This window comes from Chiloscyllium plagiosum, unplaced genomic scaffold (genome assembly GCF_037043375.1).
Source record: "Chiloscyllium plagiosum isolate Xiang-an unplaced genomic scaffold, Cpla_swu_hap1 HiC_scaffold_40, whole genome shotgun sequence".
NCBI lineage: Eukaryota > Metazoa > Chordata > Chondrichthyes > Orectolobiformes > Hemiscylliidae > Chiloscyllium > Chiloscyllium plagiosum.
Window position 1 is genome coordinate 21,768,408 of NW_028270178.1, and position 24,114 is coordinate 21,792,521.

The window sequence follows — 24,114 nt, forward strand, 5'->3', positions numbered from 1 at the left end:
CAAACCCAGGTCCTTGGCACTGTGAGGCCGCAATGCTAACTACTGTGCTAATCTTAAATCTCTGTGGATTCACACCATTACTAAAGATGTTGGAGGATAATGTCCTAATGGGACTATATCAAGACTGTTAATTAATAGACTTAGCTAATGATCTGGGGAGCTGGGTTCAACATTCCCCATAGCAGCTGGTGGAATTTTAATGAGTCTAATGATGACAATGAAATAATTGACAGTTGTCAGGAAGAAAAACCATCTCGTTCACTAATGGCCTTCAGAGAAGACAATCTGTCATCCTTACCTCGTCTCGCCACCGTGTGACGCCAGACCCACGACAACCTGATTGACTGTTACCTGCCCTCTGGGCAATTAGGGAAAGGAGGTGAATGTTGACCAAACCAGCGACACTCACATCCCTTCAATGAAAAAATGAAAATGGAGCTCCACATGCACAGCCAGCTCTGTACTGCCGCCAACTGCTCCCTTTTTAGATCTTTATCTGGGATTGGATATTCCCATACTGAGTCCATTATCACAGATATGAAATGATCCACTCCAAATTTGATCCAGTTTTGAAGACAAGGGATTGTCCACTCAAATCACCGTAGTTTACCGGAGTTTGAAACATTAACACACAGACCAGTACTTAGCAAAGAAAACTGAGGCAATACAATCGGTCTCCTGGCTTTGAAACCATTAAGAATTCGGAAATTTATGGGATTTGGTAAAATAAGCTATGATAGGGATTATCCGCTCAGTACCAAACATCCACTCTTTCAGCCAAGACATTTCTCCTTCTCTCTGCCAAACGAAACATTCTCCGAGACATTAGCCACCTCTCGGGTTCAGAAATATCCTCTTGCAGATGTTGTAATGGGCGTTATTTTTAAATGTCCCACTGGAATGTGAGCTTTCGTGGCTGGGCCAATATTCATTGCCCAGCTCTATTCACCTTTCTGATGGGATTGGAGATCTACCTTTTTGAACATCTACATTGCCTGAGATACAGGAAAGCCCACTGTGTTTCTGGGGTACAGTTGCAGAATCAGGATGGCATGGTGGCTCAGTGGTTTGCCCTGCTGCCTCACAGCACCAGCGACCTGGGTTCAATTCCCACCTCAGTCGTCTGTCTGTGTGGAGTTTGCACATTGTCTGCGTGGCTTTCCTCCGACAATCCAAATATGTGCCGGTCAGGTGAATTGGCCATGCTAAATTGTCATGCTATCCTAAATTGTTAGGGGAATGCGTCTGGGTGGATTACTCTTCAGAGGGTCGGTGTGAATTTGTTGGCCCGAAGGGCCTGTTTCCATGCTGTAGGTAATCTAATCTAATCTTTTTACCCACCAACAGTGAAGGAATGACAATATTTTTCAGTCAGAATTAAATCTAGTTTGAAAGAGAACTTGCATGTGATGGTGTTTCTCTGCATCTGCTGTCCTTGTTCTGCCGAAAGATCATGGAAAGTACTATTCAAATGAGACTTGCACTGGTTTGCATCATGTTGATGATTTTCATTGCTGGTCATGGTGTCATTGGTGAAGAGAGTGAGTACTGAATGATCTGTGTGCCAATCATTAGGACCAGTTGTCTGTCCTGTACAATGTGGAGATCTGTGAGTGTTGCACTCAATGCTGCATTTGAGCTGCACTCAGCCAGAACATGGAGATCATTCCATCCCAGCCCTGACCTGTGCTTCTGGATGGTGGACATGGATTATAGAGGCAGTCAGGGAGCTTACTATCACAGTTATCAGAGTATCTGACATACTGCTGTGGCTACAGCACTTGTGTGACTGGGCCAGGTCATTTTCTCGTCAATGGTTGGTCCATGGTATTGTTAAAGACAGAAATCTATTGATGCTGGAATTCAAGCTATATCTATATCTCTAATTTTGAAATTATGATAAAGGAGGCAGCTGCAGATTTTAGGGTCAAAGTACCACCATGCAGAAGCCAGCAGAGATGTATAGTGACTAAGATGACTGACTTCCAAAAGCCCTCACCAATTCCACCTAAGGTCAGGATGAAACAAAAGAGTGTTGCAATCTCATTGAGTTCAGTTTTTCAAGGGTTCCTTATTGTGAACATTTGCTCAGAATTAATGTGTTTAAGAGCTGAAGATTTCTTTTCAGGAATTAAACGTTAACTGGAAAAATAAGTAATTGAGGAACAGATCATCAATCCTTCTGTAAATGCAAGGTAAACAATTCTGAGTTTAGTGCATTACAGAGTTAACATGTGAAGATGGGAAGGACAGCAGATGCTGGAAGTCAGAGTGGATAGAATGCGGAGCTGGAAAAGTCAGGCAACATGTGGCTGCGTCGGAAGGCCAGAGGTTACAGTACAATAAACAAGCAACGAGTGACATAGTTTGGGCTCCTGGCCGAGTCGGAACGTTTGTCACTATCACACTAAAGTAAGAGAAATGCTCCTAATGCTGGAAACTGGACTTGTGAGCAATGTTATTGACAGAGAGTACACAGACGCACCTAGATATAAAGAACTTTGTGACGTAGATATGGAAATAATATCTGCACTAATAAAAGAAATGGCAAATGAAGTTCATTAATGTGGAATACTTATTCAGCGTTAGAGCACTTGGTAGAAAGAGAGGTATATTAAAGCACCATTTTAAATGTTCGGAATTCTGGACTGTCAATTCGAGGTGATTCTCCCCAATTTAATTATCAACCATAATCTTAATATTGCAGTTAGTAAAGTTAGTTATTTGGTGAAACAGACATTTGTATTCCCATTCATTGGTATTTTTATATATTGTCTTAAAGCTGATTGACTTTTCACTGATTAACGGTTCACTTCCTCCTCAAAGGAGGACACACACCTCAAAGTGAAGAGCAGCGATCACTCGAAATTTAACTGTGGGCAGATTATGAAAAGCAGATTCAACAATTATTCAAATTGTTGAATCAGTATTCCAATCAAATACTGATGTGAAACAGTCCAGCTGTAAATCCATGATTAATAACGTACAAGTAGTAAATTAATGTAGCCACATCCCCGAGCTTGTCCTAACCTTGCTGGAAGATTAATCAGTACCAAAAATATTATTTGGGTCAACAAAATATTTGTACAGGGCACTTCATTGAACTAACGTTGTTAATCTGCCATTTTAATTTCATAACAACTATCACATCTTTACTGGGACATTTCACTTTATAAACTGAGCGCCAAACATATGCAGCCAGCTGCAAAGATTTCCGATTTGCAATCCATTGCATACTGTTCCTGGATCTGAAACGTTTCCTGTGATTTCTCTCCACAGATGCTGCCAGACCTGCTGACCTTTCCCAGCAGTATCTGTTTTGTTGTTGTTATTGCTGTTGACTCAGTCTTCTGTACTGCACAAACCTGTGGCACTATGGTAGTCATGTTCTCTCATTCTTACAGTCTTATCGAATGCCATATGAATCTCATTTGATATTTTTCCACCCAACACTGCAACAATAACATTTTCTGTCAAGTGAACTATTTTGGAATTTAAGAAAGGAGACGTTATTGCATCAAAGAGTTTGATCCACTGTGTTACTCCCCTGATGTAAAACACACTGTGCCAGATATCTCCCAGCCAGCAGGGTTAGTGTAGCAGCCCTGACATTTACAGTATGCTATGGGAGTGAACAGCTCAGTGTTTACAATACTGCAAACATTTATAAACATCCAACTGTGAGCTGGCAACAACGAATCCCTTCGATACTAACTCATTCCCACCCCACTACACAATTTCCAAACTTCAACAGCTAAGAAACAGGGTGGCTTTACTCAGTATCGAAATGTGACCTCCTATAAACACCCCACCTATAAATCACATTCACTATTTGGACAGACATCCCGTGTGACACTTGGTGCAATGACGTGCCATGTTGTGGGGCCAAGAATATCATTCGATCCAGGGTAATGAGGCAGTACAACATACATATCTTTTTTGACAATCAAAGGATTCAACAATATACATCTATAATTCATATTCTTTTAGCAGTGTGCTACGGATGGACATGAATCAACCGGTGACCCAGATATATTATCCAACTCAACAAGTCCCTGAGTCCTGAGCATCAGGTCAACTGAACATCCCAACAGCAGAGCTAACAATCAGTCCGTATGGCCGGATGTTTTTGATCCCGATTGGACCCTCGGAGGAACACAACAATATCAAATATCCTAAATCGCACACCAGTCACCCCAAACCAACTTGCCATTCATCAGTGAAAAACCCTATTGTACCACCCAATCTCCACCGTTCTGAGCCCCGTGGACCAGGTGGAAGAACAGAGATCTCGCAAAGTTGACGGGATACTGCCCTCGATGGTGTAACTCTATGGTCTCACATTGAATTGGTTTTAAAATATATCCATAGGATTCACCTAAAGGTACGCTCAAATAACCATAACAATAATCAAAATAATAATAACACTTATCCAAACTGGTAATCAAAGTCCAAATAACAATCCCAAACGAATGTACGTGGGAGCCCTTTCACATTGACCAGTATTGCTCCAGGAGCATCAAAGGGTAACAGCAACAAAGTGCAACATGGGAAACATCCTGTTAGACAATGTTGTTTGTTCCTATGTGTGAGAGCTGCTACCACTGTACTCCAGATCTCAGTATTTGTCCAAGTAAACTCCACATCACAGCACTGTCCACCGTTTTACAAATGGCACAACTCTCTCGTCTTTTTGCCAATCAAATAATCCAACATTACACATCATAATTGGAATCCTGTATTCAATGGCCCTCCCAGTGAACTATCCTCACAAATATCATGCCCCCACACATCCACTGACTGAAAAAACAGATAAGATGGTCAAAGCTGTCCATGCTGACATTCTCTTCTCACTCTGTAATACCTTGTTCTACTCGATCTTTGCCCACCTGTTGTATCTGGGCCTATTTAGAGCGAGCTGCCTGAGCAAGACCCCCAACAAAATCCCTTCCCATCAAGGAATGGGAAATACCAGGTATCACTAACAGGTGGATTGTTATAAAAACCCATCTGACCAATAGCAGGCTTTGGACTCCCACAGAGAGAGAGAGAGAGAGAGAGAGAGAGAGAGAGAGAGAGAGAGGTCTTGCTAAACACTTTCTAGACCATCCAGGGCTGGTGCTCAGCCCAACCCCATCAATGTGGGCTCTGGGTAAACCCATTCTGCACAGTATAGAGAAACAGGTAATGCTGCACATTACTGAGGAACCTACTAATCAAACGAATTTCTTTGAACTCAATAAGTGAGGATACTGGAATTTGGCATCAGTATTTGCCTTGCTAAATGGAAATAAAATGATTGAGAGTCATAGAGTGGAATAAGTCTGATTTAATACAGAGATGTACGCAACTTAAGTTGTTATAAGACTTACCAGGAATACCAACAACAGCAAGGATGGTGCAATATACTTTGACGACCTTTTGTATTGGAATATGCATTTTGTTGTTTGTGAAACAACCTCTCCCTGCTGCTGCCAATCAGTTGGAACGGGAGCATTCCCTCGAAACTGCAACTGACACAGTAACAGTATTTTTTTTATATATACTGTATTGTATCTCCACAGAGAAATTGTGATTATATCTTAAATTTTTTATATCATTTTGAACAAACAAAGTATGACAACAGGTTTATTTTAGTGATGTGATATCATTGAGATTTTTCGCTGTAATTGAATACCCTAAAGACTAGATTAATCTGAACCTATCAGGCATCAAAGTTAATTTCAATTTATCTTCAAATGACAATACTTGCATTGTTCCATATCCTAACAATGCCATACATATCTAAATATCTTCTGATATTCTTTTTCGTGAAGCCCTTCATTTTGCTGAGGTTATACAGTCATTCAGTACCTCATGCTGTCGAGCTCCTTGAGAGCTGTTCTGCTGCACCCTGTTGTCCCACTGTTGTTCTTGTTCATTCAGTTTTACAACATATTTGGGAAATTCTATCTGTGAAAGAGCACTCTAATACAGAACTTGAAGCTGATACTGATCATATCAAGAACTGGAACTGATACTCAGACAAATACGAGAAAAGAAACTAATTCGGATCCTTCCCTTCAGAATTACAAAATGACAGAATCACATAGAGGAGAAATAGCTGGGCAGCCTATCATGTTTGTCCCACTGAAATTATACTGAATCCACATTCATCCTATTTTTCAGCACTTGGCCTGTGGGCTTGAATGTTATGATATTTCAACTGTTCATCAAGTATTGTTTAAAGGTTGAGAGGTTTCTCGTCTCAACTACCCTCCAGTCAGTGTATTGCAGGCCCCTTCCATCCTCGAGGTGAGAAGTGTTTTCCTCATGCTCCCCCCTAAGCCTTTCAGTTTAAAATTATCCCGCCTTGTTATTGGACATTCGACAATGGGAAAACAACTACTGTTTATCCGCAATGTCCATGCCCCACATAGTATTATATAACCCGATTCCTGCTCTAAAGAAAGCAGCCCGAGCTTATGAACCACCCTCTTCACAGCTGCATTGTGACACCCCCAGCAACATTCATGGAGAATCTCCTTTGCACTTCCTCCAGTCCAATCACATCCATCCTCTGGTTTCAGTGAGAACTGTACACAATTCTCCAACTCTAGCCAAAACAAAGTCCTGATTGATTCTGTTTTTTTTTGAAGTGGGAACCACGAGGTAGATGAAGACTGTGCAATAACCATTTTCTGCATGGACTTAATCAAGATCTTTGATAAGGTATCGTATGGGTAGGTTGTTGAGTAACGTTAAATCTCATGGGATCCAGGAGAGCTAGCCAACTGGATACAAAATTGGATTGATGGTAGGAAGTGTTATGAAGGTGTAGAGGTACTGTACCTTTAAGGGAGTTGAAAAGCTAGCAAAACTACCTGATCGAGCATAAAGTGTTCTGAACAAGTTGACAATGCAACACGTGGACGACACAAATAGAACAGATAGATTGCCATGAGACAAAATGCAATTCATATTCGGACAATCAGATTTAATTATGTCCCAAGATACCAAACTCCAATCAAGTTTGAATTTAATATTTTAATAATATTAAAACCAATGAAACGATCTGATGTTTTAGGATATAAGACGGGACATTGTTGAACAGTTGAGAGAGAACTGGCACGGACACTGCTCGCACAAGAGGTCTCTGAAAGGTGCCTGTCTGGGGAAGGGGTTTGCACAGCAGAACATCGAGGCCGACCTGGTGAGAATCTGCAAAGGAAAATCTACCAAGGAGATGCAGCAAAGCTGACTAGGTTTGAAACGGGATTTTATTTTGTAAATCATTATCAGGATTTTTTTGTCAGACTAGTATTGTAGAGTGGGAGGAAAAGATAAGTTTAAGTGGAAGAAGTTTCAAATAGATGTTGGTTTCAATATTCTCTGTTCGACTTAAAGAATAAAGTTGCTAATTTTTACTTTAAATAGTGACCTCTGGGAAATTTCTTTGCCTCTTGAATTTTAACAGATTACAGCACGGGGTGAATCTTTTCTGTGTTGCTGGTTTAAATTAGCAGAGGGATTTACCCCATGCCATAACAGTTTGGGGGCTTTTGTGCACGATTTGAACAGGTTTAGACAGATCCGCGCTGGGATTTGGACAGATTTGAATCGATTTGGGGAATGTGAAAACCCAGTGGATTTAATTACTTGCAGGTTAGTGTCCTAGATCTTTAAATAAAGTGTGGGTGGGACAATTTGTTTAATTTCAATGACTTGTGGTTGGTTAAAAGTGAGAGAAATGGCTCTTAGAATTGCCAAAGAATTTCTGGAATTTGAAGATGATTCTCAAATTTGCCAAGAAAGTTTATAAAGTAAGAAAAAGGCCATACTTTTAGAATTAGTAAATAAGTTAGATTTGGGTTTGACCAAGGATTAAAGTAAAGTGGAAATTATAAAGGAATTACGCAAACACTTAGGTGTATTAGAGAAACAGATAATTGCAGTCGAGGTGGAAAAACTTTAATTACAATTGAGGAAAATGTAGTTAGGATATAAACAAAGACAGAGAAAAGGGAGAGAGAGAGAGAGAAAGAGAGAGAGAGAGACAAAAGAGAAAAAGATAAGTTTTTTAGCTGAGCAAAGAGGGAGAGAGAGAGACGAAAGGGAGCGAGAAAGAGAGAGAGAGAATTAAGAAAGAGAGAGACCGTTCTTCACTGAGCAAAAGGAGAGAGAATTTGAACTTGAGAGGTTGCGACTTCGTCAGCAAATTCAAGTTACCAGGATGGAGATTAAAACAGATGGTAGTGATATAAACAAATATGTCAAAACTCTGCCGCATTTTGATGAGAAAGATGTCAAAACATTCTTTATTTCATTTGAAACGTTGTCTGGGCAGATGGAGTGGTCCCATGTTTGTTAAGACTAAACTGGGAGGCGGAGAAAGTTATGTCAGATGAGGGATCAAGAGATTATGAAGAGGTCACACACGCTATTTTAACTGCTTATGAATTGATACCAGAAGAATACAGACAGTGTTTCAGAAACAAAAAGAAGGATCCAGGTCAGACTTATTCCAAGTTCGAAAGAATTAAAAATAGCCATTTTACAGATGGCTGCATGCTTTAAAAATAGAGGATGTGTCAGGCCTTACGAGAGGCTATGCTGCTGGAGAAGTTTAAAAATTCTCTATCAGAAATGTTAAGAATTCACGTGGAGGAACAGAAAGGTCAGAAAGTGAGAAGGGCAGCAAGAATAGCAGATGGATACATGTTGGTGCATAAGACAAGCCTCCGGCCATAATCTTGTACTATGAGATACAGAAGTTGGGAGAAGTGAAGATCCTACACTGCAAAACCATGAGAAGAGAGCACTGGTAAGAATTTACCACAGGACAAAAAAGAAGCCAAAGAGGGTGGACAGGGAGTTGAAAGGCCTCAGGTGTTTCCACTGTGGTAAAGTGGGACACATAAAGTCACAGTGCTGGTTGTTGAAGAAAGGCATTATGGGAAAAGATGTGGTAAAATAAGCTAAGCCAGTAGCATTAGTAGAAGTAGAAAAGGAAACCCCAAGAAGAGCCGAGGAGCTGCAGGAGAGTGCACAGTCTGGACAGGGGCTGGGTATGGAGTTAGTATCTGATCTCTACAACTAATTCACCTCTGTGGGTAAAGTTTAATCAGAAAGAACAAGGGGGAGTAGGACAAGAAGTTATGATTTTGAGAGATACATAATCTAACCAGTCGCTGATAGTAAGGGATGAGTGACTATGCACCTTTTCTGATCTGTTACACGAGAGTGTGGCAATTTGTGGAATAGGTGTACAGAAATGTAGCATTCCCCTATGTCTGATCTATTTTGAAGTGCCAACTGAAGACTGGGTAATTTGCAGTAGGAGTGATTGACAGAGTGTCAGTTCCAGGAATCCAATTTGTTTTTGGGAATGATTTGGCAGGGTCCAAGGTGGTCCGTTGTTGAGGAAAAACCCAAGGAAGACCAAGAAACTGAGGAGTTAAAACAGAAATATCCTGGTATTTTCCCAGACTGTGTGGGTGCCAGATCCCACTATCATAAATCACAGCACGAAGTAAAAACTAAAGAGAAAGCTGAAGGAGTTGAGGTTCAGTTAGCGGATATCCTGTCTGATGAAATGGTTCAGGAAAAAAAAAACCTGAACAGGTAGAGGGCCAGACAGAAGTGTTTAGGCCTGAAAGGCTAAGGGACTTGCAACAGGAGAACAAGATGAAAAAAGATATTTATATATGTGGATGTGTACTCTATAAAGGATGCAGCGAATAATCCTGAGGATTTTATTTGAAAGATAGAATCCTAAAACCAAAATAGAGATCATAGCAGGTTAGTACAGAAGAGAAATGGGCCAAAGTGCATCCGATTGTGTTGCTGGTAGCATATAGACAGGATGTGTTACGGATAGCAGATGGAATACTAGCAGGAGGTCACCTCGGGGTACCAAAGGCTCAGGCTCAGGTACAAAATAATTTTTATTGGCCTGGAATGCACAAGGGTGTGATTCCCTTTAGCTGTATGTGTCATTAATGCCAAATGGTAGGTAAACCACAGGTGGTAATTAAAACAGCAGCTTTGTTGCCAATTCCCACATTGAAGAACCTTTCATGCGGGTTATAACTGATTGTGTAGGTCCCCTCGCGAGAACGAAAAGTGGGAACCAGTGCTTGTTAACCTTAATGCATGTGACTACCAGATTTCCAGAGGCAATTCCATTCCGGAGTATCGAGGCAAAAAGGGTTGTGGGAACTTAATGGCCTTCTTTACATTGTATGGGCTACCCAGAGAGATTCAGTCGAACCAAGCATCAAATTTTACTGCTCGGCTGTTTAAGGAGGGTATGGATAGTTGAGGTATACAGCACTTTAAATCCAGTGCGTATCATGCTGAATCCCAGGGAGCTTTAGAAATGTGGCATCATACTTTGAAGTCCATGTTGAGAGCATACTGTCAGGATTATCTGAATGATTGAGATAAACGTATCCCATTCGTATTGTTTGCCATTGGAGATGCGCCAAATGAATCTACTCAGCTCACTCCCTTCGAGTTAATATTCATGCATGAAGTGAAAGGCCCTTTGAAATTAATTAAAGAGAAGTTTATTGGACCAAAGTCGGAGATCTCACAATTAGATTATGTATTAGAAGTGAGGGTGAGTTTAAATCGAGTAGGTGAGTCGGCTAAACAACTTCTAAAGACGGCACAGCATGGAATGAAGCAGGTGGCAGATAAAAACGCTCTCTGACTCGGACCTTTTCCAAGTGGATATCGTGTTACCAATGATAGAAGAACCCTTCAAAGCCAGGTTTAGTGGTCCCTATCAAATTGAGAAAATGTTGAGTCAGGTGAACTATCTAGGAAAGATGCCAGATGGGAAAAAGAAACCCTTTATCAGGCATGTCATGTGAAGATATTGAATAAGTGTTAGACGAGAGAGAAAGAACTGGAGAAACAGGTGTTAGTTACTGCCCCACAGAGTGAGGAATCAAATCCAGATGGTGTTGATTTTTATATGTCTTAAAATGTTTAAAAAATGAAGAAATCCTTAAGGAGTGGGATTGGTTATTGATCTATCTGTCTCAGGAACAAAGAACACAGTTGGAAGATTTGTCACTGAATATCAGGATATATATAAAAGTCAGATAGACAGGGCAAATGCTGTTGTACATGAAGTAGACGTAGGGAATACTGTTCTGATAAAATAATAGTCCTACTGGCTTAATCCTCTCATAGGCAGACAGATCCAGAAAGAGGTGGAGGCCGTGCTCAATGACAATTTCATCGAACCAAGCCAGAGCAAGGGGAATTCGCTGATTGTCTTGGTTCCCAAACCAAACGGGACTCAACGGCACTGCATGGATTATCGCAAGGTCAATGCTGTTAAGAATCAAAATCATGTCCAATTCCGAGATTGGAAGACTGTATCGACAAAGTCCAACAAGCCAGTTACAATCACCGATTTGGACTTACTGCGGGGTTACTGGCAATTATCTTTATCAGAGACAACAAAGGAAATGTTTGCGTTTGTAACCCCAAATGAGCTCTATCAGCTTAAAGTTTTTTTTTTGGAATGAAGAACACACCCGCCGCATTTCAAACACTCATGAACAGAGTGTGCCTGGGTTAACAAACTGTGCAGTCTATTTGGAAGATGTAGCGATCTTTAGTAAGTCCTGGAAATACCACATGATACCGTTGGCCGAGCCCTAAGAATGACGGTGAGAAGCAAAACTCGGAATATTAGATTTTTTTAGATTAGATTAGATTAGATTAGATTACATTACAGTGTGGAAACAGGCCCTTCGGCCCAACAAGTCCACACCGACCCGCCGAAGCGAAACCCACCCATACCCCTACATTTACCCCTTACCTAACACTACGGGCAATTTAGCATGGCCAATTCACCTGACCCTGCACATCTTTTGGACTGTGGGAGGAAACCGGAGCACCCGGAGGAAACCCACGCAGGCACGGGGAGAATGTGCAAACTCCACACAGTCAGTCGCCTGAGGCAGGAATTGAACCCGGGTCTCAGGCGCTGTGAGGCAGCAGTGCTAACCACTGTGCCACCGTGCCGCCCACGGTGGCACAGTGGCACAGTGGTTAAACAAATATGCTTAAACAAAACTGAATTCGTGAAAGCAATGTTGACATTTTTGGGATGCATCATCGGTCTGAGAAGGTTGACCACACAGAAAACAAAAACGAAGGCCATCGAGGAATTTCCATGACCAACCTCGAAGAAAGAGGTGCTTGGTTTTCTGGGACTCAGCGGATTCTATTGGAAGTTTGTTCCATACTTCAGCAATGTAGTGGCACCGCTAATAGATTTGCTGAAGAAGAACACAGAGTTTCACTGGACAGAACAATTCCAGGACGCATTCAATCATTTGAAAGCAATATTAACCACGAAACCAGTTTTAGCGACACCAAATTTTTCGAAATCCCTCAAAGTTTTCATTGATGCTACTAACAGGATTTGTAGCTGTACTCCTACATGAAAGTGAGGATGGGATTGATCTGCCAATTGGTTATTTTTTGAAGAAACTCAACATCCACCAGAGGAAATACTCCACGATCGAAAATGAACTGTTGAATTTGGTACTGGCCTTACAGCATTTTAATATGCATGTCACAAGTGTCGTGTCAGAGATGGTTGTGTGCAAGGATCATCGTCCCCTTAAATTCTTCGAATGCTTTAAAGACAACAGCATAAGACTATTTCACTGGAGTCTTATGTTACTGACTTTCAATTTACAAATCGTGCATATTGCTGGTTGGAAGAATGTCATCACTAAATTACAGTGAATTTAGCTGATAAAGTATAGATGTGCTTGGTATCTATTCAATGTTTTATATATATGCGGGAGGCAGTTAAAATGAACTTAGATTAAAGTCATATGTATGTTGTAGTCATGTGGCGAAGGGATAGAGAAAAAGAAGATGCCATATTTTCATTATGAAGACTCTTTTTTTTTCTTTAGGGGACGGTGGTATGAAGGTTTAGATGTGTACTGGACCTTGAAGAAAGAGAGGAAGCTGGCAAGGACTGACTGAAAGCACAGAGTGTGCTGAACAATTTAAAAAGGGAACATTTGCTTGAAACAAATAACGGGGGTTGCGTTGCCAGGGGAAAAAAAACAAATTCAAATTTGGCCAATCCGTTTAAATTATGACTCAGATATCAAAATCTAATCGAATTTGAATTTTACTCATGATTTGGAGATGCCGTTGTTGGACTGAGGTGTACAAAGTGAAACATTACACAACACCAGGTTATAGTCCAACAGGTTTAATTGGAAGCACACAAGCTTTCGGAGCGACACTCCTTCATCAGGTGATAGTGGAGGACTCGATCGTAACACAGAGTTTATAGCAAAAATTTACAGTGTGATGTAACAGAAATTATACATTGAGAAATTGATTGTGTGTTAAGCCTTTCATCTGTTAGAATACACTGATAGTTTCACTTCTTTCATGTGTAAATCACAAAACCTTTTTTTTCAAGTAGCATTCTCGGGTTAGCTGTTAACAGTGGTGATAGCTAGACAATATGTTGAAGGTGTTGGCCACCTGTGTTCTCTGTCTATGCCATGATGTTTAGATTGATTCTAATCTAAAAAGTGAGATAACAGAGTTTTACATAAATTCATGCCTTTTTTGAGCTCAGAGTTCTACATGAATGCATGCAGTTTTTGAGCAAAGTACAATGTAACTCTGCAAGTACAAATTCACCCCACAAAATATATGTGTGCATTTGGGTCTTTGTCTGTCTGTGTGTGTTTGTCTGTCTGGGGTGGGGGTTGTGAGTGTGAGAAAGTGTGTGTGTGTGTCTGTAGTGAGTGCAGAGTGTCTTAAGTCTGTGAGGGGGTGCATGTGTGAGAGTGAGAGTGTGTGTGTCTATATGGGTGTGTTTGAGTGTATGTTTGTGCGTCTGTGTGTACCTGTGTTCGTGTGTATGTGAGAGTGTGTGTGTGGGAATATCTGTAGTGCAATGGTGATCACCTGTAATGTGACATGAACCCAAGGTCCCGGTTGAGGCCCTCCCTATGGGTACCGAACTTAGCCTTCACCCTCTGCTCGGCCACTTTTCTCTGCTGCCTGTCCAGAAGTGCACCTTGGAGGATGGTCACCCAAAGGTCTGAGGCTGAATGTCCTGGACCACTGAAGAGTTCCCCAACTGGGAGGGAACCCTCCTGTCTGTTGATTGTTGTGTGGTGCCCATTCATCCGTTGACGTAGCGTTTGCTCAGTTTCCCCAATGTACCATGCCACCGGGCATCATTGCCTGCAATGTCTTAGATAGACAACGTTGGTTGATTCACATGAGTACCTGCCATGTACAAGTGGGAGGTGTTCCCACGCGTAATAGTGGTTCTCTGAATGGTACCTGTCAATAAGAAACGTTGTGCAAGAGAAGACAGAAGAAAAGATGACCCAGGAAAACACAGAGGAAAATCTACAATGCTGGCTGGTTTTGAAACATGATTTATTTTGTAAATCTTAATTCAGTTTTAAAAAAAAATTGGACCAGTATTGTAGAGTGAGAGGTGAAAGATAGATTTAAGAGAAATGAGTTGTCAATAGCTATTGTTTTAAGGTTCTCTGTGGGACTTAAAGAATAAAATTGTTAGTTTTTACTTCAAATAGTCACATCTGGGATAAATCTTTGTATCTTGAAATGTAACAGTTTACGGCACAAAGTCAGCTTCTGTGTGTTGGGTTTACATTTGCAGAGGGGTTTACCCTGTGTTGTAACAACTGATAAATTTCAGCCCTATCTCATGGGCGGTTGAGCCATAGGCTTGATGTGACAGGGAATTTGGTGACACCAGGATCACTGATTGGCAATCCAATTGTCTTGTACCATAGGCTCTCACAGAGTCAAAGAGCCATGGAGTTTGATAGCATGGAAACAGGCCCTTCAGCCCAACATTTTCATGCCCTCTAGTCTTAGACTTTCCTACCCTGGGGACAAGCGGATGGCTGTCAACTTTCTCCATGCCTCTCATATTTTACTCCAATAATCCTTTGATTGAGTGACTTGTGCTTTGGGGATGGGTGGACAGACAGGGATTGTTCCTGCTGGAGTTCAGACGAGTTAAGTATAACCTGATCAATGTCTATAATGTCTCTCATGATCTGGATATGGTGGATGGGCAATGGATGTTTCTCCTTGTGGGTGAGTTCAGACTGTGGGCACGGTTTGAACATTAGTGGGGGAGTCACCCTTTTTGGACACAGATGAGAATTTAGTTTTTAGGGCTGTGTAACTTTGGAACTGATTGTCCCCATCCCATCACTTTCTGGGACAACGAATATATTTAAGTTACAGGTAGATGTATTCCCTTGCATAATAAGAATCTAAGGTTACTCTGGGACGATGGGTATGGTGAATTCTGAAATGGTGGAGTCAGTTCCAGCGCGCAAGTGACCGACTCAATTCCAGTTTCATGTGTTTCTGTGTAATAATTCGATATCTGAATTTTTATTATTATGATTAATAGCAGTAATTTTGAACTCTGTTATTTTGCATTTGTGTGTGTTTTTAGCGAGAGAGAGAGTGTGTATTTCTAATGGTGTTCCTAAGTATGTTGATGTGAGACTGTGCCTGTCTGCCTGCATGTGTCCATCCGAGTGCACAGTCTGAGTGTCGATGATCCCATGGTGTAACTGTCCATAAACCCCAACCTGTCTCTGCCCCAGTAATAATACACAAAACATACAGACCACTGTACAATCATACATACTGTCACAGTCTCTCACACTCGATGCCAAACACCCACTGCTCTCACTGTGTCACACACAGTCACTGACTCTGACACACCCACATCCGCTCTCAAACTCAATTTCCTGCTCTCAGACTCTCATACTTTGCAGCGAAAACCCTCACACTCACACCCCCTCACTCTTATTCAGTCACTCTCATTAAATGACACATTGCACAGTCGGCACGCGTGCGCGCGCACACACACACACAATGCACATTCTTGTCCTTGCTCACTCAAACACTCACACATATGTAATCACATGCTCTTACACACTATCACACACCCTTGTGCAGAGACACACTGTCACACATGCACACAGTTTAATCTGATCAACCATATGGTCAAATATCTTGACTGGAGAGTCAATAACAAGGGGCACACTTTTAAAGTGAAAGGCAGGAGTTTTCAAAGTGAATTTGAGGATTATGTTCCCACCAGAGAGCGGTGGGAATCTGGAATTCACTGTGTGAGTGGGTAATTGAGATGGGAAACTTCCCAAACTTTAAAAAGCACCTGGTTGGTCACATGGTGCAGTCAAGGCTCTCGGCCTAGTGTGGAACGTGGGATTTGTTTCGGGATGAGTGTGCTATTGGTGGCAGAGACTTGTTGGGTCGAATGTCCTCTCCTGTACGGTATTAATCGATGATTCTATGATATCACATTCGCAACATTCTCAACTGGATGGAAGCATTCTATACATTCATTGCAAATTTCCTTGTTTGATTCTCTCCGTTCTGCTCGGTTAGATTCCCGTTTCCAAATGTCCACATGAACAGTTTCCATTATCTGGGAGGGGAATCTTAAGCCTGACCGAGCTGGATGAATTTCCTGTGTTAATCTGACACACAGGGATTTCAGAAATCTAAATAATCCTTTGCATTCAACGTTCCTTTGATACTGTATGTGTGTGTGTGTGTGTGTGTGTATGTTTCTGTGTGTGTGTGTGTGTGTGTGTGCGTGTGCTTACATGTGTGTGTGTACGAGTGTCTGCATGTGTGCACACCACCATGCTGTCTAGACAGTTTATCTTTTACACCATGTTAGAGTATTTCCTGTGCGCTGTTAGAGTTAACGTTAATGCTAGATTTTGTGCATCGCCAGGAATATGAGTAGGTGCCAATCAAGAGTAATCTTACATAACAGTTCCCATCACTGCTAATGACGTACACAATGCATTGTACTGTGAGGAAATTAACAGCAGTCAGTATCATTATATTGCACTGTCATTCTTAGACTAAACAATATTATTAAATGACACTTCATTGAAGGTTTTCTTAAATTAGCATCATTCCACAACAGTAATGACTAGTGGAATGATCTATCTAGCCTTCACAAAATATTCCCTACACAATGGGTTCATCTTCCCTTCCTCTGGGGAACACGCACACACAGACACACACAGACAGACAGACAGACACACACACACTCAAAGAAACTCTAATGTTTGGGAATTCATGGCCTGAGCTTTGTAATTAACCCCCTGATGAACCAGCCACGCTGAGGTAGAAAGCCATCTCTTGTTTGCTAAAGGACTGCCACTAATTGTTTTGACACAGTTATTATATGGTCTCATTTAATCTGAGGGAGAGATGGCTTGATTTATAAAGAAGGTGAAATTGAGGACCTCCGATGGATTTCACACGAAGCCCGATAATGTAAGGGAATTTTTTTATTCTTCATGAAAGTTTGGTTACAATTCTCCAAATAAAGAACATTTACTATCCTCTTATTGCAGCCTTTGGTGTTCTTGGTAAGACAATGTTATTTTTCTTCTTGGACAGTGAATGTCTTGGTGTTCATGTAACAGATTTCAGGAATAATCCTCATTGCAGAGTCACTTATCCATCAGAAGGAACTGGGGAATACAGACTCAATGATGCACATTTACTGAGCAGCGCCTCCAGGATAGGTATCAGCAAAGAAAATCAACTCTTGGATGTTAATGCAATGTCTGTGTCCAAACAGAATGTTTTATTGGAATCAAGAAATATTTAGCAATTATCTAGAATTAATTTAGATTTTGCCATTAGTGAAATATAAAGTTTATTGGAAGAGCACAGACTTTAAATTTTCAATGTTGTTTTGACCTCAAAATGCAGTCCGTTCGTCTACATTGTACACAAATCTTTGGGAAACTCGCTGTAAACTCACCTCCAACTATTTCCCAAACATTTCCGTGATATTTCTTTATGGAATCCGACTTCTAATCTCTTCTCTTTCATTCTTACAGCAAACCTACTGGTCATCGTCATTCTCTCCAGTGGAAATTATGGACTTTCTAAATGTATCTTGCCTTACATAATTGCCATGGCAACTGCAGATTTCCTGGTGACATTTTTTATTATAATTGTGCATCATATTTTGAATTATCACTTTACACATTCATTTCTATCCTACAATGCTGTTTGTTAGTTCATTCTCTGTGTTAATCCTGCCACACTGGATATGTCTGTGTGGTTCACTTTCTTCTTTGCAATTTACCGGTTTGTAACAATCTGTTGTCAGAAGTTCAAATTAAACTACCGCACAGTGAGAACTGCCACTGTGATTTCAACCACGCTGTCTGCCCTGATTTCTTTTTCTGGTTTGCCTATGACTCCAGCTGAATAATTTCAAGCGTTGCCTGGGGCTGTCGCTCCAATATGGCCTTTTATTTTTCGCCTTCAGGTGAGGCCTACTCTTGGCAGAAATAAATTTTAGTTGCATGGCTGCCTTTTTGTTTGATATTACTGCTTAACTCTTTGACATTCCAGCGTATTTTAGTGACAAGCAAAGTATGCAGCGCACTGTGGGGTCTCAGCAATGAGAATAGCACTGATCCTGAGATGAAAAGCAGAAGGAAATCCATCGTGTTACTGTTCAGTGTATCAGGCAGTTTTGTCCTATTGTGGCTAACAGCAGTCGTTAACTTTTTAACCAGCGAGCTCACAACAACAGCGTATTACCGAGGTGATAACACAGCTCCAACATATTTTGCCACTGAATCTGGGTACATTCTCATGAGTTCCTGTACAAACCCACGTATTTATATAGCTACAAAACCAAATTCAGGGAAGAGATGACGAAGATGATGAAACATCCTTTCCTTTTGATATTGACGTTGGTTAAGAAAAAAGTTAAACCAAACCTTTCTTCATAAACTAAGTAAATATCAGCCCGTGATCTCACTCAGAACAGCCTATTCTGATGTGGCTGAGGATTGCACTTGTGAATATTAAATGTTCTTAAAATACATTATTTTCATGCTGTACACCGGCTCATTTCTCAGAGGGAAATAGTTGTCATGGTGTTTACCCTCTATACAGTCAAATCATTGTCACTGTTTTACCTGACAGGGGCTAACATCACAACGACCTATTTTCATTCAGCAGCATCGCTGTTTTAATCCTGAACAGTCGTTCAGCCCTTTGAATTGCACAGCCTCACCTTCATTTACCAGATGGATGGCACTGCTCGCTTCTGATTCTATTCTGACCTGAACCTTCTGAGGGAAGATTGGTTCGCTGTCAGCTGGTTTATGATGCACACTGATGCCAACAGAATGGATTCAATCCCTGTCACTGACTAAGGTTCAATCCCTCTCACTGACAGAGATTACCACAAAGTACACTCCTCCTCAAACGAAGGATGGGAATCAGAACCAAGAAATAAAGTCTGTGTCAGTCTAACAGTTACTGTTAGCGAAAACATTGCTACACCGCCTTTTTAAAGGAATTTGGTGCAAGATATTTTGAAATGAAGCAAAGCCAGCAGTGTTTTCTGAAAAGCAAAACGTGGCTAAATAGTCCCTAATCTATGAGGATAAACGAAGCCGGATGGATGCAGATGTAGCGCATTCGAATTTCTAAAGGACATTTATAATGTTACAGCCCGTTCTCGAAGCACATGGTGATGGGGTTAGTATGCTAGTTTAGAGCGAGAATTGAGTCATGATGAGAAACAGATTGAGGAAAAATGGGTCATTTGCACATCGTTAAACTCTAACGAGAGATCAGTGCTTGTACATTCATAATCACAAACTGTACTCACACTAATACAGAGTCAAGAAGGAAATTGATGAGTTGAACAATAAGTCTCCATCAGGAACATTTAGTTAAGATGAGTAAACAAAAAATAGCAGATTGAGTATAATATTGTGCATTGTCCATCTCGTATTCAGCATGGACAAGCAAAATATTCATTAACTGAAGATGACTGGAGAATGTTGAGATACAGGACAGTCTGGGTGGCCTATACAATCAAATAATAGTTTTTGGACAAGTACATCAAACAATTATGAAGGAGAAATAAAAGATTTTATTTGAATGTTGAAGAAAATCTTGGAAACAGACCTTCAGTATTGACCAACTTTATTCACGATATATATATATCATGGGAAGCAGTCAATAAAGTGCTCCGAAATACAATCAGCTACAAGGATTTATACAGTATTTCAGCTGATCCAATACTAGCAAATAGCCACTAGATGGCCTACTCGCACTTTCCTTGGATAACATGGGATCTTGCCAAAAATATGTAGAGTCATAGTTATAGATGTACAGCATGGAAACAGACCCTTTGGTCCAACTCTTCCATGCCGACCAGATATCCCAACACAATGTAGTCCAACCTGCCAGGGCCTGGCCCATATCCCTCCAAAACCTTCCTATTCATATCCCCATCCAGATGCCTTTTAAATGTTGAAATTGCACCAGCCTCCACCACTTCCTGAGGCAGCTCTTTCCATACAGTATCACCCTCCGTGGTGGTTAAAATGTCTATTGATTTCGGCTTATGCAAATAATATGTGGGCGGCACGGTGGCACAGTGGTTAGCACTGCTGCCTCACAGCGCCAGAGACCCGGGTTCAATTCCCGCCTCAGGCGACTGACTGTGTGGAGTTTGCACATTCTCCCCGTGTCTGCGTGGGTTTCCTCCGGGTGCTCCGGTTTCCTCCCACCATCCAAAGATGTGCAGGTCAGATGAATTGGCCATGGGAAATTGTCTGTAGTGTTAGGTAAGGGATAAATGTATGGGTGGGTTGCGCTTCGGCGGGGCCGAAGGGCCTGTTTCCACACTGTAAGTAATCTAATCTAATCTAAGACATCACGGACCCTGGCACCTGGGAGGCAACACATCAACTGCAGGTTTCTTTCATTCCTTCTATCTGTCCGTCTAAATATTGAGTCCCCAGCGACTAACACTCTCCTCCTTTTTCCCTCTTTCCTTCTGTACAACAGGGATAGAGTCTGTGGCAGAGGCCGGCACCCCAATGCATGCCCGTGGAAACCCCCCCCCCCCCCCCCCCCCAACAGTATCCTAAACAGTATACTTTTTTCAGAGAAATTGGTGCACTTTTTGTCTGTATATAAGTATTGTCGTGTATTGGAACTCTTTGTATTTAAGAATAGAATTGCTATGAATTGGAGGTGTTTGCATTTCTCTGGAAATATTGTTGTGCATTGGACCTGGTCTTGTTTTACATTAATATTTTTCTGCCTTGGAGCTGGTCTTGTTTTACTTTAATATTCTTCTGCCTTGGAGCTGTTTGTGCATCTGCATCAATATTGTTGTCTCTTGAATTTCTTTGTGTTTCTACCTAAATATTGTTGTATATTGTTACTGTTTCGGTTTAACTTTCAATGTTGTTGTGCATTGGAGTTGTTTATGGTGACAGATAAATATTAGGATTAATTGGAGTTGTTCGGGTTAATCCATAAATATTGTTGTGTATTCAAACTGTTTTGAATTGATTTATTGTGGCCACGTGTATACAAGTACAGTGAAAACCTTTGATTGCAAGCAGTAAAGGCAGGTCATTGTCAACAAAGTCATATATCGGGTGCGTTGCCACAGATGCCATACAAATTGCACTGCAAAAGAACTTCGTGAAGCAAGATCAGCATTAACAAGATCAACATGATTGGACGGTAAAGAGTCTGTTCAGCAATCAAGTACAGGCAGGGATAAGCAACTGTTGAACCTGTTGGTGCATGTATTCAAGTTTCTGTATCTTCCACCTGATGGAAGAGGGTGTAGGAGAGCATTACCGAGGTGGAACGGGTCTTTGCTGATGTTGGCATTCTTTCCGCAGCAACAAAAAGTGTAAAAGGAGTTCAGGGATGAAAGGTTGGCTTCGGTGATGGTCTAAGCTGTGCACGCAATCTTCTCTGGTTTGTTGTGGTCTATGGCAGTGAGATTGCTGTACCATGCACATGGACAGTATGCTTTCTACAGTGCATCTGTACAGGTTGGTGAGGCTTCTCATCATCGTAATGAATTTCCTCAGCCACTTGTGGAAGAAGATGCGTTGTTCTGCTTTCTTCTCTCCATGGCAAGTCCAGAAGATGTTGTCTATTCTCGACACTCCTTGGAACTTGACGCTCTCAATCTTCTCAACTTGTGATCAATTAATCGAGATGTGGACATTTTCTACTCCTTTCGTTCTTAAGTCACTAACCAGTTCTTTTGTTTTGCTAACACCCAGATAGAGGTTGTTAATATTGCACCACGTCACCAAGCACTCTATCTCCTTTCAGTATTCTGAATCATCTTTATTTGATAACCGTTCTCCCACGGTGGTGTCATCAGCAAACTTGAAGATAGTGTTTGCACTAAATTTTACAGCGCAGTCATGGGTGTGGAGGAAGTACAGCTGCGTGTGGAGACTGCATCCTTGGGAGGCTCCAGTGTTGAGTGTTATCCTGAGGAAAGTGCAGTCATCGGTTTTCACTGAGTGTAGTCTGTGGGTCAGGAAACCGATGATCCAATTGCAGAGGCAGAGCCGAGACATTGTTGTTGTTGGAGCTTTGTGATCATTCTGAAGGGGATTATGGTGTTGAAGCCTGAGCTGTAGGCGATGAGTTGGAGTCTGACATAGATGTCCGTGTTGTTCAAATGTTGCAAGGATGAGTGCAGAGCAATGGAAATGGCGTCAACAGTTAACCTGCTGCGTTGTTAGGCAAATTGCAGGGGATTGAGGCAGGCTGGGAGGCTCGAGCTGATGTGGACTATGATTAGCGTCTCGAAGCACTTCATGACGATATAGAAGTCAGAAGCACGGGGTGGTAGCCATTAAGGTACGTTGCATGCACTTTCTTTGGTACTGAAATGATGGTGGTCCTTTTGAAGCAGGTACCGATTCCAGCTTATCAGAGGGAGAGGTGGAAGATGTCAGTGAAATGCCTGCACATAGGTTCGAAAGTACGGCCGAGGCCACTACCCAGGCACATCTCTTTCCTTAGGTTCACTCTCAGGAAGACGAATCTGACGTCTGCAACAGTCACCAAGGAAACATGTGTATTGGGGCCTGACAGAACAGGTGACAACACGCCATTGGCATTTTGCTCGAACCGAGCAGAGAAAGTATTGACCACATCAAGGTGAGATGTGTCTTTGTCTGCTATCATGCTCTGCTTCACTTTGTATGCTGTTTTGTTTTTTTTTTAGACTTGACACAGGCGGCGGAGTATATCATTTATTGAGCCCTCTAGCTTGGTCTGTTCTTACCTTTTGAAAACTCGGATGGATTTGAGGAATTCAGACTGGGATTTTCTGTATATATGGGATTTCCAACTTGCATTTGTTATGGACCAGGCCAAACCTCCCTTAAAACATTTTAAGAAAGTAATCCAGACCCTAACTTTGCAAGTTGGACAGAGCAGGTGGAGGGTGAATATTCCAAGTGTGATGCGGTTGGCTCAGCCACGTAATTTAAAACAAAAAAATTGCAGTATTATCGAATGACACCCAAAGAAAAAAGAACAGGATAGATAATGGCTTAACCTATACTTAAACTCAACAGACTATCCCAACGTAACGATGCTTGTTCCAAATTCCTTCAACAATCCTCATAAAGACTATTTGGCACAAAAGGTAAAATCAAACACAGAGTCTAACAGGCGACAGAGGGAGAGAGAGATGGCAGCAGGATTCAGCATGGAACATCTTCTCCCATGTAGCTATTTCTTGGACCAGCAGCCTCAAAGTGACTGACTGTTTTCAGTGAACAGCCAGACTGCTGAAACCAACCAAACCAGAGTTCAGCTGAGCTGGGAGAACTGGCCACTCCCCTTTCATTGTACAATTCTTTAAAACTTGAAACCCTTTTGTGTTAGGCAGTATTTGTTAGTAATAATCAAATTAACCTTAAAACCTTTCAAACCTAAACATTTCAGAATGGCTGATTTTGCGATCTCGTGAAAAAAAGCCAACTAACTTTGTTAAAGGAGCGACATCATTATGCCTCGCCCCTTAACAAAAATGAACCATCAATATCCAAAAACAGTTTCATTTTAAAACTCCTTAATTTTAAACTGTTACTACTCTACAGCACACGTATACATTAAATTGACTATAATCATGCAAACATGCGTAACTACATATTGTTTCAGTTTATTTTACTCTTGACACCG

General features: G+C 41.4%; 1 pseudogene; it reads left to right on the top strand.

Moving 5' to 3' along the window:
- The window catches only part of LOC148138400 (uncharacterized), a 39,922-nt pseudogene extending 21,062 nt beyond the window's left edge, over window positions 1-18,860 (top strand).
- Window positions 18,861-24,114: the final 5,254 nt, after the last annotated feature.